The 20,038-nt window shown below is 31.4% G+C and overlaps 1 long non-coding RNA gene across 5 annotated transcripts; it reads right to left on the bottom strand.

Annotated features, from left to right (window-relative positions):
* Positions 1-3,456: 3,456 nt before the first annotated feature.
* On the bottom strand, positions 3,457-6,891 carry LOC140816890 (uncharacterized). Of its 5 annotated transcripts, XR_012114678.1 has the most exons (6): positions 6,770-6,891; positions 6,073-6,136; positions 5,238-5,351; positions 4,372-4,466; positions 3,851-4,036; positions 3,457-3,747 (listed from the first exon to the last, which is right to left on the bottom strand). It is a non-coding gene; the product is annotated as an uncharacterized lncRNA (long non-coding RNA). The 5 variants fall into 5 exon arrangements; XR_012114675.1 differs by having other exon boundaries at positions 5,238-6,136; XR_012114674.1 differs by lacking the exon at positions 6,770-6,891 and having other exon boundaries at positions 5,238-5,876; positions 6,073-6,763.
* Positions 6,892-20,038: the final 13,147 nt, after the last annotated feature.

Genomic DNA, 20,038 nt, shown 5'->3' with positions numbered 1-20,038 from the left:
TACACATACTTTACAACATATGGGCCTGACCATCTTGATCGCAATTTTCCTGAGAATATGTGAAGTCGAGAATTATAAAGCAAAACGTTTTTTACCAATCTCAAAAGATTTCTAAGAATTGTTTTATCATGAAATGACTTGATTTTTGCTTTATAAATCCTTGAATTCTCATACGCATCATTTCTGAGTTCATCAAGTTCATTAAGTTGCAATTTGCGCAATTTGTTGCAATCATCCATGCTTGAATTAAAAGTTTTGATCGCCCAATAAGCTTTATGTTCCAATTCCACAGGCAAATGACAATGTTTTCCATAAACCAACCTATAGGAAGACATATTCAATGATGTTTTAAAAGCTGTTCGATATGCGCAAAGTGCATCATTAAGTCGCACAGACCAATCTTTTCTATTTGAGTTAATATTTTTTTCCAAAATTTGCTTTATCTCCCTATTAGCTAATTCAACTTGTCCATTTGTTTGAGGATGATAAGGAGTAGTTACTTTGTGCGTAATACCATATTTTTTTATTAATGAAGCAAATGGTTTATTAACAAAGTGGGTTCCCCCATCAATTATCATGGCTCGAGTAATTCCAATCTACTAAAAATATTTTCTTTCAAAAATTTGATGACGATTTTATGATCATTTGTTCGACATGGAAATGCCTCTATCCATTTGGAAACATAATCAATTGCAACTAAAATATATAAGTATCCAAACGATGGTGGAAAAGGTCCCATAAAATCAATTCCCCAACATTAAAAGATTTCAATTTCAATGATAGGATTCAAAGGCATCATGTTTCTTTTTAAAATCGCACCCAAGTTTTGACAATTTTCACAGATCTTGCAGATTTCGTGGGTGTCTTTAAACAAAGTGGGCCAATAAAATCCACACTGCAAGATTTTTCCAGCTGTTTTATTTGAAGAAAAATATCCTCTGCATACTTATGAATGACAAAATTTAATGACACTACTTACATCATTGTCGGGTATGAAACGTCGAAAAATTTGATCTGGACAATATTTGAACAGATACGGACCATCCCAATAAAATTTTTTTACCTCATTCAAAAATTTTCTTTTAACTTGAGAACTCCATTGCGGTGGCATTTTTCCTGTCACAAGAAAATTTACTATGTTAGCAAACCAAGGTGTAATAGTAACTGAAAATAGATGTTCATCAAGAAAAATATCGTTAATTGGTGTCATTTCACAAGATGGTCCTGTTAATAATCTCGATAAATGATTGGCTACGACATTCTCGGTTCCCTTTTTATCTTTGATTATCACAAGGTAAGAAAATACATCGTATCAGTCGTGGCTTTGCATCCTGTTTGGTCCACAAATATCTAATAGCAGAATGATCAGTAAACACAATAGTCGTTGTTCCAATAAAATAAGAACAAAATTTATCTAAAGAAAATATTACAGCAAATAGTTCTTTTTCAGTTGTGGAGTAATTCATTTTAGCATTGTTTAAAGTTCTACTTGCATAATATAGCACATAAGGCTTACCGTTTCTTCTTTGACCCAATACTGCACCGACTGCATAATCACTCGCGTCGCACATGATTTCAAATTGTAAAGACCAACAAGAGGTTGCATGATAGGAGCTGATGTTAAATGTCGAATGATTTTATCAAAAGCATTTTGACATTCTTGAGTCCACTCAAATGCAGTGTCTTTTGTTAAGAGGTTACAAATGAGTTTAGATATTAAACTAAAGTCCTTTATAAACCTCCTATAAAATCCAGCATGTCCCAAAAATGAGCGAATTTCTTTAATGGTTTTCGGAGGGGGTAAATTGGAAATGACATCAACTTTGCTTTATCAATTTCAATTCCATGAGATGACACGACATGTCCCAAAACAATTCCAGAAGTAATCATGTCATGACATTTTCCCCAATTTAAAATAAGACCTTTTTCCTCGCATCTTTTTAAAACTTTTTCAAATTTTCAAGATAATTATCAAATGTATTCCCAAAAACAGTTAAATCACCATAAAAATTTCCAAACAATTTTCAACCATGTCGCGAAAAATTGTTAGCATACATCTTTGAAATGTTGTTGGGACATTGCAGAAACCAAATGGGATCCTTCTGAATGCAAATGTTTTAAAAGGACATGTGAATGCAGTTTTTTCTTGATCTTCGAGTGCAATGGGAATTTGATAATAGCCTGAATATCCATAAAGAAAACAGTAGTAGGGATGACCTGCTACTCTTTCTAAAATTTGATCCAAAAATGGTAATGGAAAATGATCTTTTCTAGTTGTGTCATTTAATTTTCTATAATCAATACACATTCGCCAACTAGATAGGACTCGACTTGTTAACAATTCACCTTTTTCATTTTTTATCACTATGATGCCAGATTTTTTTGGAACTACTTGTGTTGGGCTTACCCACTTACAATCAGAAATAGTTTAGATAATCCCAACATCAAGTAGCTTGAGAACTTCAGTTTTCAAAACATCTTTCATGTGTGGATTTAATCTCCTTTTTGGTTGTTGAGATGTTTTAGCATTTTCTTCTAAACTAGCCACCGAGGCACACGCGTTACGTGTGTCATGAATATATTGAACTAAGAATTCCAAAGCTTAAATAAATTTGCCAAACTAAATTTGTTATCTCACATGATATAGGTTTTGATCATAAAAATAATATTATTTTGAAACCGCAATATCATCTCATGTGAAATAATGTTAAACTTCAACGTAAAATAAGTAAAAAAATATTCAAATGATTTTTCAAAAAATATCATCGAACTAAAATTTATTGAATATAAAAACCTCAAATTTGTCTCCTAAATTCAACTAATAATTTGAAAAAAAAACAATTAAAGCTATATTTATCTTTAAACATTTTCTGCATAAGTTAAACCCTCTATGATCTAGGGTAATAATAAAATATTCATTTTATTGAATCATACCAAGTACAACATAAATATACAAAAAAAAAAAAACAATCTATTAAAGTGTGCTATAAAAAATTGACATGACATAAAATACATGGAAAGTAAAGTAAAAATTGACAAACTCCTTGTATTTGCCAAAAAACCCAAAATATTGGAAGTTCCCTAAATTTTTAGGTTATTGAGTTTGATATTTTCGACAAATAATTTTGAGATCGGAACTCTGCTAGATCTTGAAACATTTTAGTTTAATCTACCAACCAAAATATAAATTTGTCTGTAAAGATTATAATAAAACAATTTTTAAGAAGCCTTAAGATAATGATTTAGTGACTATGTTGACAATATGTGAGAGATTAGATCGTAAGACCGTGAAGTTCGTAATAAATACATTATCACATGCAATATCAAAACAAACAAACGAATTTGTCGCATTGTCATGAACAATAGACTTGGAGCTTTTTTTAACTTGTTAGTTGTAATAGTACTTGAGAATGATAACTATTTACGATGTTTTGTACAATACATCAAATTAAATAAATGATTGTGTTGCCAATAACGTATTGTTTAACAATACATTATCGATAAAAGTCATAATATTGTAAAAGATACTTACAATTTTCACCGATGTTATGAGTTGATTGTTGAATCATTGTAGTTGGTCAACAAAATTACTATTATCAATATTAGAATCATATAGAATTGATGATCTCTCTTTATCTTCTCTCCTTCGATAATTTGCACGAAGGCGAGCCAATTCCATGCTTCTTGCATCCTCATTCATTGATCGTTGTCTGGTACGCGGGGCCAATATCCAATTTATTTGTTGACCTGTTGAACAATATATGCATATTGTAAGCGTATCGTGCATTTTTCATATGAAAAAAATATCACTCATAGACCATTTAAATATTTTATGAACTACGTATTATACAATACTGGTTTGAAGTAGAAATTGAGGAAGTCGAATCCATTCTTCTAATTTGGTAATTCGATCGACGTCGAGCAAGGTAAGTTAGCCGTCGTTGTTGGGTCATAGAATGTATTCTTTCACGTTCGTTATGCATTAGCATTTGTCCCCTTTCAATTATGTACATCTGGAGTTAGAATTTGTCATGTCCTGCATAGAAGTACAGACCAATAGTTAATGTGCTTATTAAAATAGGAAAATAATAGTGGAACACATTTAAGGAAAATTTAAATGATTATTTTTGCATGTACGTACATGTCATTGTCGTCAACTATTTGAGGCTATTTCTTTTACTTATATATCATAATTTTGTCTAAATATGAAAGATATAAAAAATTATATACATTAATGATATTGTATTATGTTGATTGATCATGAATGTATTTGATTTTAAAATATAAATAATTTTCTATAATTTTTGTAAATTTCCACAATACAGTATTAAAAATGTTTACTTGAAAATTGGAATTTAAAAAATTGCATACCTGTGTAGACCTTTGTTATTGATTTGTGACGCTATTTTTGTTTGGTGTACGTTCTCTCCCCAACTCGTGGGTTCCATTTTTCAATGTTCAGATATCTGCAAGAAAAATGTATTCTCATTCCATCAAATTTGAGCTAAAGCATCACCTAAAATACTAAATTTAAAACCCGCTGGCTAAAATATTTAAAGAATTTTGAAAATCATGACATAAAATATGATAAATTTATTGCAAGTTGTGAAGAAGTAGTAGTAAAGAAACAGTTTGAGAAGCAGGAGATTAATGTCTAATTTTTTTTAAAAAAGATGTAAAATATATATTCAAGGCAGAATCATGAATAATGATCCAAAATTTGCGTAGTTTTGTTTTTACTCTTGTTTAATTAATTGAAATGTTAAGAAATAAAATTGCATTTCATTTTCATGCAAGAAAATCTAAAATGTAAGCATATCCATAATCAATCAGCTATAAATAAGAATTAATCGGTGGTTTATGAACATTGATGACTACTTTGTACACACAATACCTTCAGCATTTTTGCCTACTGAGTCACTGGAGAATGATAGTGAATGAGAACTTGAACTATTATTCTCCTTTAAATGCTTTGACCACATATTCATGAGAAATGGTCAGTAAGAAGTTTTGATAAGACCAAATTAAAAGATATCAAATTAGGCAAAACAATCGAAACGTTAATTTTTTGAATTAAATGATTGGAAACAATAATAAACACCAAACTAAAAATAAAAAACATAGAACATAAAGCAAATATATTCTATTGGTTGTTGTGTTTCTAGCAAGAAAATATAGAAAACTTTTCCAAGTCTATAAATAAAAATGTGAAAACCCCAAGAAATCCATATGTTTACCTTTTTAATTGAGAATAAAATTACAGATCTTAGCTTCCGTGTAAGATCTTAATCTGGATTGTTTCCTTTCCACCAATATTCACCACCGGCATAAACTTCATTTCATCATTTCTCCTGCTTTTAAACACCGACAAAGCGCTAAACAATCAAACTAAACTTATGGTTTCACTAAAATGCCAAAAAAAAAAAAAAACTACATACAAATCCAAGAAAACCCCATTATTCTAGCAATTATCAATATATATGGTAATAGTTCTGCTTGATTAAACCTCATGAAGACCCTCAAATAACAATTACTATTCCTCGAGCAACACAACCAGTTATCTTGAAGAGTTCAACACAGCCAAAGAAAAAAAATAGAATAATTTTTATACACTAAATATGACGAAAAATATATGAAAATTGTAGTTTGAAATTTTATTTCTTGAAGAAATTACAGGATAAAGAAATATGTAATGTAAACACCTACTCTAAAAGTCCATTATCACCGCATAAAATATTTCAAACTACATTTTGAGATGTTTTTTATTTTACAAATAAATTAAATTCGTAAGCAAACCAAATAATTCAAAGTAAATTGTATCGTAGTGCTCTAGGAGATGTTAGAGAGCATTGTCATTAAGTGTGGCTTCGAAAAGGCTGCACGCATATGGAGCACTGAAAATTAGAGAGCAGTGCATAACAACGATTATTTTTGCAAATATCGCATTCGTACATCGAACATAATTATTCATGTCACCATCAAATCTTTTTAATATCCAAAAAGAATTTCCCTTTCACAAAATGCTACTGGTTCATAATTTCAAGAGCCACCTTTGTGTTCACCAAATCTTACCTTTCCCATTATTGTCTCCCTCCAAAACCCTCTATATGTAGCCAAGTGATACTGCACCCCATTCCTTCATAGTCATAAACGTTATCTCAGCTGGTTAGTAAATTATGGTTTTCAAACACGTAAACAACGACACAAACATCACTGTGAAATCATTTTTCAACTTTGATCACTGCCAAAGTCTAAATTAGAAATGACTTAAAACTATAGAGCATCATGTTCACATATTATGTCAAACGGTTGGTGTGCAAATTGAGTTATGTCCAAACCTTAGGGAAAACGACACAAACATCATTCAACAAACTGAAACAAAAAACAATATGTACTCTTTGTCAAATTTGAAAAGAATTAATTCTGTAAAAAGAATTTTGTCAGTCAAGATCATAACCAAACACAGAATTATAAAAAGGAATGAAGTTACTTATATCATAATAATACCTGTAAAGCATAAAGGATCATGAGATCCATTTCACAGTAAGAAATAATATCCATGGGTTAAGAAACTTTCGTTACTCATTGTTCAACATCAACCATTGAATAATGGTAAATTCTTTCTCTTCTTAGTCGTGTACATCAATTAATGCAGAACTATGTACATACATATTCTGTGATGTGAAATCATGCGCCAGGAAATTTAAATATGTGTGCACGTCAAAGCCAAGATATGAAAATTGGAGAAACGTAAAAATAATGTTCTCACCGTGACTGAAGAATTGCATTCTCTTGACAGAAGTTTGGAAAGAGAAAGTGTGATAGAAGTTTGGGAGAGGAGATTTAACCTAGATCTGAAAATTGGAGAAATGGGTGGTTTTAGTCTCTGAAGATCTCTGAAGATAATCTGATTTGGTTGCTGATTTGGTTGGAACATGAAATCTTGGAGAGGTGTTAATTGAGGGTAAATTAGGTAATTTAAAAAACAGACCAAGACACTATTCAGTTATTCTAACATGCTTAACTTTAATAAATAGTAAAAGATGAATTTTGTGAGTGCAAATTAGTGGATTAATGCCCTTGAGATTTTTTAGTTTCCAACCGATTGCATTTTTATGTCTTTTAAGCATATCAACTAATTTACCTTCTTGATCACTTGCTAGTTTGGAAGAAATTACCACCAGATATGTTTCATCTTCTCCAAGAAATGCATACTTCAATTCTTCTGGCAAGGGTTTTAACTCCAATATGGGTGGTTCGTCTTTGTTCTCATATTTTGCCTCAAATTCTTTTTCTGATCCTGGTAACGGGTGATACATAATAAAATCATCAAGATCAATTTCAATATTTTCTTTAACAGTATCGATTGAACAAATATCTAATTGGTCACGAGTATTCCCTTCTTGAATGTTTTCTTTCACAAGAGTTTCAATAAGATTTTCATCTTCACTTTCATCTCCTTTGTCATATGGTTGCTTACAAAGATTAAAAAAATTAAGCTCCAAGTTCATGTTACCAAATGACAACTTCATTATTCCATTCCTGCAATTTATTAGAGCATTAGAAGTTGTTAAAAATGGACGACCCAAAATTACAGGAATTGCATTACAAGCTTCGATAGGTTGTGTATACTATGAAATCGACATGATATACAAAGTTATCAACTTAGACCAACACATCTTCTACCATACCTCTTGGCACCTTAACAGATCTATCGGCAAGTAAAAGTGTTACCGAAGTAGGTTTTAACTCGCCTAGCTCCATGATCAAGCAAGGCTTTTTTAATCTTTTGTTCTCCAATAATACATGAAATAGTAGGAAAACCAGGGTCTTTGTATTTCAAAGTGTTATTATTTTGAATGATTGCACTTACTTGTTCGGCTAAAAATGCTTTCTTTTTCACATTCAATTTTCTTTTCACAGTGCACAAGTCTTTGAAAAATTTGGCATATGATGGTACCTGCTTTATTGCATATAATAAATGAGTATTAACTTTTACTTGTTTAAAAATATCATATATATCAGAATTCAAATTTGATTTTTTTGTATTTTTTAATGCATGAGGGAATGGTTGTGGCACTATCTGTTGATCCTCCTCTTCGCAAGTTATGGGTTCCACTTCTAAGCCTTTTGGAGTTGATTTATCATCATCTTCACAAGGTTCAAGATTATATTTTGCACAACCTTACCACCACGAAGGGTAATAACAGATTTTACCTGATCCATCAGTTGAGTTTCAGAAGTTGCGGTTTGTGAATGATGATCCTTGGGATTAGGCTTTGGTTGTGAAGGAAATTTACCCTTTTCATGAACATTAAGTGCAGATGCAAATTTAGCAAGAGTATCTTTCAAATGTGTCATGGTTTGAGCAGTTTGAGTATTGATAGACTCTTGCTTTGCAATAAAAGAATTCAATATATCTTCAAAGTTTCTTTTAGGTGGAGGAACATAAGGTGCATAATTTTGAAAATTTTGTTGAATTTGGAAATGTGGTTGTGAAAATTGTGCAGCATTATCATTCCTCCAACTAAAATTTGGATGATTTCGTCAACCTGGATGGTAATTTTGAGAAAATTGTTCAAAATTTGGCCTTTTGAAATTGTTCAAAACATTGACTTGTTCATGGAGAAATGTTTTAAAAGAGGGAAAAGTGGGACAATATTTTGTAGAATGATCACTTGTATCATAGATGTGACAAACAATTTCTTGAACAGATTTTAATTGATCATTCTTTTTCAATTCAAATGCTTCAACTTTTCTTGCCAAAGAGGTAAATCTGGCTTGGAGATCATTGTTTATCTTTAAGGGTGTACATACCTCCACCAGATGTGGGAGATTGAATCTTGTTTGATGGTTCGATTGTACCTATAGTGTCCCAATTTTGAGCATTTTCAGCTAATGAATCGAGATACTCAATTGCCTCATTTGGATCTTTATCTTCAAATGTTCCACTAAACATAAATTCAACCATTTGCCTATCTTTAGGTGTTAAGCCTTCATAAAATTGAGAAACGACTCTCCAAATTTCAAAACCATGATGTGGACAAAGATTAAGCAATTCTTTATATCTATCCCAACACTGATAAAAGGTTTCTCCTTGTTTTCTAGTGAAAGTGATGATTTTCCTTTTGAAAGAATTTGTTCTATGAGATGGAAAAAACATTTTCAAGAATTGTTGTTGCAATTCATCCCAAGTTCGAATGGATCCCGATCTAAGATTTTGTAGCCAAGTTTTAGCTTTATCTGTTAAAGAAAAAGGAAAAAGCTTAAGTCGAACGGTGTTCATGCTACAATTTAGATCATTATATATGTTGCACACTTCTTCAAATTCTCTTAAATGCATGTATGGATTTTCAGAATCTAAGTCATGAAAGTTGGGTAAAAGTTGGATAATACCAGGCTTAAAATTGAAATGAGATGCATCAGGGAGAAAAACACAACAAAAACGCCAAATGACAACGGATAAAATCCGTTGTCGTAGGCCATTTAAAACTGTTGTAACTGATGGTGTTGTTGAAAGTGTCTTCAGCGACAACGGTTTTAAACCGTTGTCTTTTCTACCAACGACAACGGTTTTGCAAGGGTGTTAAACCGTTGTCTTTTATACCAACAACAAAGGTTTTGCAACTGATTTAAACCGTTGTATTATCTACCAACGACAACAGTTTCGCAAGAGTTTTAAACCGTTGTTATCTAGCACTATGGACAATAGTTTTGCAACGGTTTTAATCTGTTGTCATAATATATGAACGACCACAGTTTTGCCTCTTTTGAGACCGTTGTTTTTTGTAACAACGACAGCAGTTTTGCAACGCCTAAAAACCGTAGTGTTTTGTTGAATTTTCGTCAATTTAAAACCGTTGTCTTTATTTTCTTGAATAGAAATAAAAACTGTTGTCGTTAATAATTTTTTTCCTTAGATAAAAATTTTGTATTAAATTTCTTTTAATTTACAATAATAATAATTAAACCAAAAATAACAATCGAAAACAAAATATTTATCACGTTAACTCCGTGACTATGTTATGTTCAAAATCGATCATCCAAAATATGCCAAACGATAAAAAAAAAATTTTACAAATTTGAATTTAGTATTGCAATGGACCTGGATACATGTTCGTCATCAATGTGGCAATGTGGCAGAGTCCTGCAATATCAAAATTTTCCAAACAGAAAATACGGATACATGCAATCTTTTGTCATCATCGGCCTCGATCTCCTCAAACCTCATCAACATTTATGCATCAAAACCTTCCCCTGCCATTCATCCCTGCCATATAATCCACACATAGAAAGCCCATTAAAAATCCATGTAAGAGATGGAATTGCAAGCAAGACATGCACTGGAAACGCAACTAACACAAATGGTGCATAGAGACGAAAATAAAGTCATAACTAATATATACTGAGGAAAATAGAAATTTCGGCATGACCTCCCCATAAATAGGACATCCCAAAAATTTCCATCCAACACAAACAACATAAAGTTCCATTCTTATGATGAGAAAGTAAGCTGGCAAAAATCAAAACACAAATAATATCACTATTCACAAAGCACTTATTCAGTTGGTTCATTGTAACACAAAGCACTGTATTATTACACTACAATTTATTTGAAAAAAATGCTACGACGATGGTTTAAAACACTGTTGTCGTAGCTCTAATAAAACCAGCTGAACAACAACGGTTTTTAAAAATCATTGTCGTATCTCGAAAAAAACCGCTAATAGACAATGGTTTTAGAAAACCGTTGTCGTAGCCCGAAAAAAACACAATAATAGACAACGGTTTTTAAAACCGTTTTCGTAGGCCAACAAAAAAAAGCTAATAGACAACGGTTTTTAACAACCGTTGTCGAAACTCGGAAAAAAACCGCCAAGAGACAACGGTTTTAGAAAACCGTTGTCGTAGCCCGTAAAAAACACAATAATAGACAACGGTTTTTAAAACCCTTGTCGTAGGCCAACAAAAAACCAGCTAATAGACAACGGTTTTTAAAAACCGTTGTTGTAGGCCATAAAAAAACGCAAATAGACAACTACGACAACGGTTTGTCTTAAAACCGTTGTTAAAAGACAAAGCACAACGAATTTTTATAAAAACCGTTGTCTTTGTTGTGTTGTTGAATTAAGATTTTCTTGTAGTGAAACTAGACATGAAGGTACACTAGTACGTGTGGGATTAATGTGATCTCTAAGTGTTCTTCGTCTATCATGATCATGTTGAGATTGAATTTCATCTTCATTTTCTTGGATGGGTTATTCCGCCATGTTTTGTAAAAATAAAGGGTTTTTTCGAATGAGTCGCCCGTCAAGTGTACGTGACCAAATGCTCATGCAAATGCCAAAGAAAAAGAATAAAAACACACAAAAGCAATAAAAATTCAAATAAAAAAAATAAACTATAAACAAAATTAAATAGACTTGAATTTAAATTATACTTCCCCGGCAATGGCGCCAAAAACTTGTCGCGACTTTGATTGTTGCACTCCCAAGAGTAGGTTGTCCACAAGTAGTATAATTCGGTGAGTCCGATATCGTATCCACAGGGAAGTTAAGTTAATTACAAGTCCACTACAATGTCTTTTTGTTTTGTTTTGTTTTTGTTTCTTTTTAATTTTAATTGTTTGAATCTTTAATGGGTAAATTTTAATTGTTCAAATTTTAATTTAAGTAGTTGAGATTAAAGATTCACTCTTGGTATTTTAATAAAGTTAACATTAACGAACAATATTGAAATCCACTTAATAAAATGGTTCCAATATATTAAATAATCATATTTATATTATATTATATATTATTATCTTATAAGTATATAATATATACCAAAACTTATAAATGTGGTCAAGTATTTATTGTGCTATATATATTTGTAAACACTAAATCAAGGTTCCCACTTTAAATGGTTGGTAAAACCAAACTAACATTTAAATGGTACCAAGAAATTAATATTATGATATATTCATATATAATAAATCAAGGAATCCACTTTAAATGGTTGGTAAAACCAAACTAACATTTAAATGGTTCCAAGAATTTAGTGTAACATATAGCAACAATAAATCAAAACTCCCACTTATAAGTAGGGTATAAAAATACTTAAAGAAATAAATATAACATAAACAATAAATAATGATTAAATAATATAAAACATAGATTCTTACCTTTTAGTAACCGTATTATAATGCCAAGAGTTTCACCTTTTCATCTCAACTTTAGGAAGTTAGCTATTCATTATTCAAAGTGTAAAACTTTGAATATGAAATTATCATGCTAATTATATTTAAATGAAGAAATAAAAGAAAAATATAGAGAGAAATATTATGAACTCAAAGGTTTGTTCATAGAATGATGGATATCTCAATACATTACAATGCACCCCTATTTATAGCCAAATTTGGGGAGACAACCACAAATAAAATATTATTTTTTTACACAAAAGTCTTCATTGGTGTTCCAAGATATTATATTATATTACACATCACTTTTGAAAATCTTCTTCTCCGAATTTGCTTCTTCACAAAAAAAGAAACATGTGGATAATTGAGTTGTCTAGTTGTGGTATTTTTTTCAAACCATTTGACCAAGTAATTTGAGAGATATGGTCAAAATACTAGAGCATGGTAAAACTGCCACTCCTTTGGTAACTTTATTTGTTGCTTAATTTGATCCCACTTGTGAGAAGATTTTTATCTCATGCTTGCCATCAATATTGTAGATATTAACATCAACTTTCTACAAGTCCAAGAATCATCTTAATCCCATTTGAAACTCCAAGTTTATTCTTGTTTTATCGAACCTGTAAAAAATAGTAAAAACTTGTAATTACACAACAACTTATATTTTATACAATTTATTATAAAACATATAATATTTAAACATTTAATAAAACAAAAACTATATATTTATATTATAAAACATTTAATTAATGTACAATTTTTATGTTTATCACACCTCCCAACCAGCTTATTGCTAGTCCCTAGCAATTTAAGCGTTAATAGCAATACAAAACATATTAATTAATTTAAATAGAAATGCAATCAGAACTATCTAAGTGTTTAAATTAAATTTGAAAACTGTCAAAGTTATATCAAGATCATCATAATTATAATTTTTGAAATAATTTGAGATGATCAATTCAAAGCTTATTTCAGGTAGTTAAATATACACGGCCTTCAGAAATTCCTAGTAAGAGTCTCAACTCCACATCCTCACAGGTTAATAAATGTTTCAATTTATGACAACGATTTCTCTCATGGAGTTGGAATACATATAAATGCTCAGAAAAATGGTTTACAGAATGCAGACAGACAGACGAGCCAAACTAATCAAAAGATAGAAAATCCATTGATTCAAAAACTAGTTGTTCTTATTATATATTTTTTTCCTGATATATTTTTTTCTTTTTTTTTCATAACATCATGGAATCAGACTAAGTTTATGCTTCTTGACCACATATTTATTTAATTTGTACAATAAATTTCTCTCTTTCTTTTTTTTTTTATTTTTTTATGAGAGATATATGTATCGTAGCATATAACTTAAAAATTACATAGATCTTCAATATCTTTCTTTTGTATTTTTCTCCTCTTTTTTTTTTCAGGAAATATCATTTTTTTTTCAAAATAAGAACCCAAGATCTAAACAATAGATAGTCTCTCTCATGATCAATAAAGGCTCGAAAACTGTTTTCCCAGTCCTCTCCACTCACTCACAAAATATGTGTGAGTTTAAAATTTTAGGCACTCTTATAAGGTATATCTTGGGCCATATACTTTAATATCAGATTTTATCACAATGGTTAATCACTCAAAAAGACTTCATAAATCATATTTTTATATTGATCAAAATATTAAAATTGACTTTTTTTTTCAAATAAAAATTAAACATCCTTAGATAGATTAATACATTTTCTAATTTAAACCTTTCAAATATGTAATGTATGATATTTTTGCAAAAATTACAAAGATACAAGCAATAAACATGATTTTATTATAAAATAATATATATATTTTTATTTTATTTTATTTTATAATTTTTAAAATTTTTTTTTTTATAAGTTTGTTCTCCCCTCAATCAGAATATGACATTGCCCCTAATGTCAAAATAACTATTAATAAATAGTACATAATGAAAGAGATATCACCTGATATTTTATTGAAGATAACGAACTGAAACAAACGCAAACCAATCCACGACTTTTGAATCAATTATCCAACTTTCTTTTCTTACTGCTTGATTGCGATCAATTGATCTTTGTTATCATCGGATCATGCTTATGAACAAAATCTTCCAAATTATCAATTAATTGGTCGGCAGTCGAAGCACAGATGAGCATCCGTCATGAATTTTCTGAAATGAAATTTTGTTCCACAGCTTTATCAAGAAATGTCAACAAACTGTCATAATAATTATTGATATTCAACAAGCCCACAGGTTTATTATGGATATTAAGTTGTGCCCAAGAAACAGTGTGAAAAATTTCTTCTAATGTACCAAAACCACCTGGTAGTGCGATAAAAGCATCAGAATTTTCAATCATTTGAGTGATTCTTTCATACATAGAAGAAACTTTTAATTCCTCCCCAATCGTAACACCTGTAATATTTCCTTCAGCTAAAGTTGTAGGAATAATACCCAAAATCTGACTACCTCCAAGATGAGCATATGTTGAAACAGATCTCATTAACCCAATATTACCTCCCCCATATACCAAGTGAATTTTTCTCTCAGCCAATATCTTTCCAAGATTATTCGCTGCTTCTACAAACACTTCATTTTTTCCAGGACTCGACCCACAAAATACACAAATATTTTTCAATGTTTGTGTAGAGGATCCAGGCATGTTTTTACTTTCTTTTTTTGTTTGCGAAAATAGAGAGAAAGATGAGAGATTTTATAGGGGTAATATGTTATCATAACAAAACTATGGGTCACAGCTGTAAACAGAATAAATAATAAAAACAATAATGACACACATGCATATAAACAGTAGTGTGATTGTGGCTCACAATTTTCCTCTGGTTTTACGTCCAGAAATGGCTTCAACGTCTTCTATGAGTCGAGGATATGCTTCCCATCCAATTTTCTTATAAATTGGCAAACAAGGTCTTTTTTAGTCGGATTCCCAAGACTATGACGCTCATCTTGGAATTGTTTCCATAAACGGAGAAGTTCAATATGCACATGTCCACTAGAATGAGTCTCAAGAGTCAATAAGATGTTATCTAAAGACTCCTTACTCAGCCCTTTCTTAATGAAACCAATTTTATCTTCTCTGTTATTGGAAACACATCCCAAAGATCTGCATCGTTTGTCACAAGTCCATCTCGCACACTTATGACAAACCCCTAAACTTTTGGCCCTTCGTTTTTTCGCATAAGTGCCTTTTCCTAATCCAGGCAAATACCGAATGAGCAATGATTGTGGAACTTCTCCTCCTAATCGGACCTTAGCTTCTATTACAAGACGAATATCTTCTGGAATTCCTTTTTGCATTAGCAATCTCAATCTTTCACACCTTCCTGCATAAATTTTTCTTAGAACATTTTCAGAAACAGAGGGAAAATATATACAAATTTTTGAGAGAATTTCATCCATTTTGAAAAGAAAAGAAATGATTTTTTTTAAATTTTTGTATCAGCAATTGTGGGAAACTGATTTAACCGACTATGAGAGTCACGGAGTACCGTTATCCGCCATTTAACCGGGAAATAAAAAGATTAAAGAAACCTGAAATAAAAAATAACAAAATTAAATGCAACATAAAAATTTAAGGATCAGAAAGGGAAATAAACTCTTCTTGAAAGATTTCATTTTCCAAAAATGGTTTAAACCTTTGTCCATTCACTTTAAAAACATCACCATTTTAGGATTTTCAATATCCACAGCTCCATAAGGATATACATGCTTTACAACATATGGGACTGTCCATCTTGATCGTAATTTTCCTGGGAATATGTGAAGTCGAGAATCATAAAGCAAAACTTTTTTACCAATCTCAAAAGATTTTCTAAGAATTGTTTTATCATGAAATGACATTATTTTTGCTTTATAAATCCTTGAATTCTCATACGCGTCATTTCTGAGTTCATCAAGTTCATTAAGTTGCAATTTACGCAATTTGTTGGCATCATCCATGCTTGAATTTAAAGTTTTGATCGCCCAATAAGCTTTATGTTCCAATTCCACAGGCAAATGACAATGTTTTCCAGAAACCAACATATAGAGAGACATATTCAATGATGTTTTAAAAGCTGTTCGATATGCCCAAAGTGCATCACTAAGTCGCAGAGACCAATCTTTTCTATTTGAGTTAACAGTTTTTTCCAAAATTTGCTTTATCTCCCTATTAGCTAATTCAACTTGTCCATTTGTTTGAGGATGATAAGGAGTAGTTACTTTATGAGTAATACCATATTTTTTCATTAATGAAGCAAATGGTTTATTAACAAAGTGAGTTCCCCATCACTTATCATGGCTCGAGGAATTCCAAATCTACTAAAAATATTTTCTTTTAAAAATTTGATGACGATTTTATGATCATTTGTTCGACATGGAATTGCCTCTATCCATTTGGAAACATAATCAACTGCAACTAAAATATACAAGTATCCAAACGACAGTGGAAAAGGTCCCATAAAATCAATTCCCGAACATTCAAAGATTTCAATTTCAATGATAGGATTCAAATGCATCATGTTTCTTTTTGAAATCGCACCCAATTTTTGACAATTTTCACAGATCTTGCATATTTCGTGTGTGTCTTTAAACAAAGTGGGCCAATAAAATCCACAGTGCAAGATTTTTGCAGCTGTTTTCTTTGAAGAAAAATGTCCTCCGCATGCTTCTGAATGACAAAATTTAATGACACTACTTACCTCATTGTCGGGTATGCAACGTCGAAAAAATTGATCTGGACAATACTTGAACAGATACGGATCATCCCAATAAAAGTTTTTTACTTCATTCAAAAATTTTCTTTTATCTTGGGAACTCCATTGCGGTGGCATTTTTCCTGTCACAAGAAAATTTACTATGTTAGCAAACCAAGGTGTAGTAGCAACTGAAAATAGATGTTCCTCAGGAAAATTATCGTTAATTGGTGTCATTTCACAAGATGATCCTGTTACTAGTTGCGATAAATGATCGGCTACGACATTCTCGGTTCCGTTTTTATCTTTGATCACAATGTCAAATTCTTGGAGCAACAAAATCCATCGTATCAGTCGTGGCTTTGCATCTTGTTTGGTCAACAAATATCTAATAGCATAATGATCAGTAAACACAATAGTCGTTGATCCAATCAAATAAGAACGAAATTTATCTAATGCAAATATTACAGCAAGTAGTTCTTTTTCAGTTGTGGAGTAATTCATTTGAGCATTGTTTAAAGTTCTACTTGCATAATATATCACATAAGGCTTACCGTTTCTTCTTTGACCCAGTACTGCACCGACTGCATAATCACTCGCATCGCACATGATTTCAAATGGTAAAGACCAGTCAGGAGGTTGCATGATAGGAGCTGATGTTAAATGTCGAATGATTTTATCAAAAGCATTTTGACATTCTTGAGTCCACTCAAATGCAGTGTCTTTTGTTAAGAGGTTACAAATTGGTTTAGAGATTAAACTAAAGTCCTTTATAAACCTCCTATAAAATCCAGCATGTCCCAAAAAATGAGCGAATTTCTTTAATGGTTTTTGGAGGGGGTAAATTGGCAATCACATCAACTTTTGCTTTATCAACTTCAATTCCATGAGATGACACGACATGTCCCAAAACAATTCCAGAAGTAATCATGTAATGACAATTTTTCCAATTTAAAATAAGACATTTTTCCTCGCATATTTTTAAAATTTTTTCCAAATTTTCAAGACATTTATCAAATGTATTCCCAAAGACAGTTAAATCATCCATGAAAATTTCCAAACAATTTTCAACCATGTCGCAAAAAATGCTTAGCATACATTTTTGAAATGTTGCTGGGGCATTGCATAATCCAAATAGCATCCTTCTAAATGCAAATGTTCCAAAAGGACATGTGAATGTAGTTTTTTCTTGATCTTCGAGTGCAATGGGAATTTGATAATAACCTGAATATCCATCAAGAAAACAGTAGTATGGATGACCTGCTACTCTTTCTAAAATTTGATCCAAAAATGGTAATGGAAAATGATCTTTTCTAGTGGCGTCATTTAATTTTCTATAATCAATATACATCCGCCAACTACATGGGACTCGACTTGTTAACAATTCACCTTTTCCATTTTTTTATCACTGTGATGCCAGATGTTTTTGGAACTACTTGTGTTGGGCTTACCCACTTACGATCAGAAATAGGGTAGATAATCCCAACATCGAGTAGTTTGAGAATTTCAGTTTTCACAACATCTTTCATGTGTGGATTTAATCTCCTTTGTGGTTGTTGAGATGTTTTAGCATTTTTTCTAAGTGAAATTTGTGAGTGCAAATTAGTGGATTAATGCCCTTGAGATCTTTTAGTGTCCAACCAATTGCATTTTTATGTCTTTTAAGCATATCAACTAATTTACCTTCTTGATTACTTGATAGTTTGGAAGAAATTACCACCGGATATGTTTCATCTTCTCCAAGAAATGCATACTTCAATTTTTCTGGCAAGGGTTTTAACTCCAATATGGGTGGTTCGTCTTTGTTCTCATATTTTGCCTCAAATTCTTTTTCTGATCCTGGTAACGGGTGATACATAATAAAATCATCAAGATCAATTTCAATATTTTCTTTAACAGTATCGATTGAACAAATATCTAATTGGTCAGGAGTACTCCCTTCTTGAATGTTTTCTTCCACAAGAGTTTCAATAAGATTTTCATCTTCACTTTCATCTCCTTTGTCATGTGGTTGCTTACAAAGATTAAACACATTAAGCTCCAAGGTCATGTTACCAAATAACAACTTCATTATTCCATTCCTGCAATTTATAAGAGCATTAGAAGTTGCTAAAAATAGACGACCTAAAATTACAGGAATTGCATTACAAGCTTCAATAGGTTGTGTATCTAAAACTATGAAATTGACAGGATATACAAAGTTATCAACTTGGACCAACACGTCTTCTACCATACCTCTTGGCACTTTAACAGATCTATCAGCAAGTAAAAGTGTTACCGAAGTAGGTTTTAACTCGCCTAGATTGAGTTCTTGATAAACTGAATATGGAAGTAAATTCACACTAGCTCCAAGGTCAAGCAATGCTTTTTTAATTTTTCGTTCTCCAATAATACAAGAAATAGTAGGACAACCTGGATATTTGTATTTCAAAGTATTATTATTTTGAATGATTGCACTTACTTGTTCGGCTAAAAATACTTTCTTTTTCACATTCAATTTTCTTTTCACAGTGCACAAGTCTTTCAAAAATTTGGCATATGATGGTACGTGTTTTATTGCATCTAATAAAGGAATATTAACTTTTACTTGTTTAAAAATATCATATATATCAGAATTCAAATTTGATTTTTTTGTATTTTTCAATGCATGAGGGAATGGTGGTGACACTGTCTGTTGAACCTCCTCTTCGCAAGATATGGGTTCCACTTCCTTACCCTTTGAAGTTGATTTATCATCATCTTCACAAGGTTCAAGAATGGATTTTTCCACAACCTTACCATTTTGAAGGGTAATAACAGATTTTACCTGATCCATCGGTAGAGTTCCAGAAGTTCCAGTTTGTGAATGATGATCCTTGGGATTAGGCAAAGGTTGTGAAGGAAATTTACCTTTTTCATGAACATTAAGTGCAGATGCAAATTTAGCAAGAGTATCTTTCAAATCTGTCATGGTTTGAGCAGTTTGAGTATTGATAGATTCTTGCTTTGCAATGAAAGAATTCAATGTATCACGCTTGAACATATTTTAATTGACCATTCTTTTTCAATTCAAGTGCCTCAAATTTTCTTGCCAAAGAGGTAAATCTAGCTTGAAGATCATGTTCATCTTTGAGAGTGTACATACCTCCACCAGATGTAGGAGATTGAATCTTGTTTGATGGTTCG

This window comes from Primulina eburnea, chromosome 16 (assembly GCF_022965805.1).
Source record: "Primulina eburnea isolate SZY01 chromosome 16, ASM2296580v1, whole genome shotgun sequence".
Taxonomy (NCBI): Eukaryota; Viridiplantae; Streptophyta; class Magnoliopsida; order Lamiales; family Gesneriaceae; genus Primulina; species Primulina eburnea.
The sequence above is the reverse complement of the archived record's forward strand: the minus strand, read 5'-3'. Positions and strand labels throughout refer to the sequence as shown.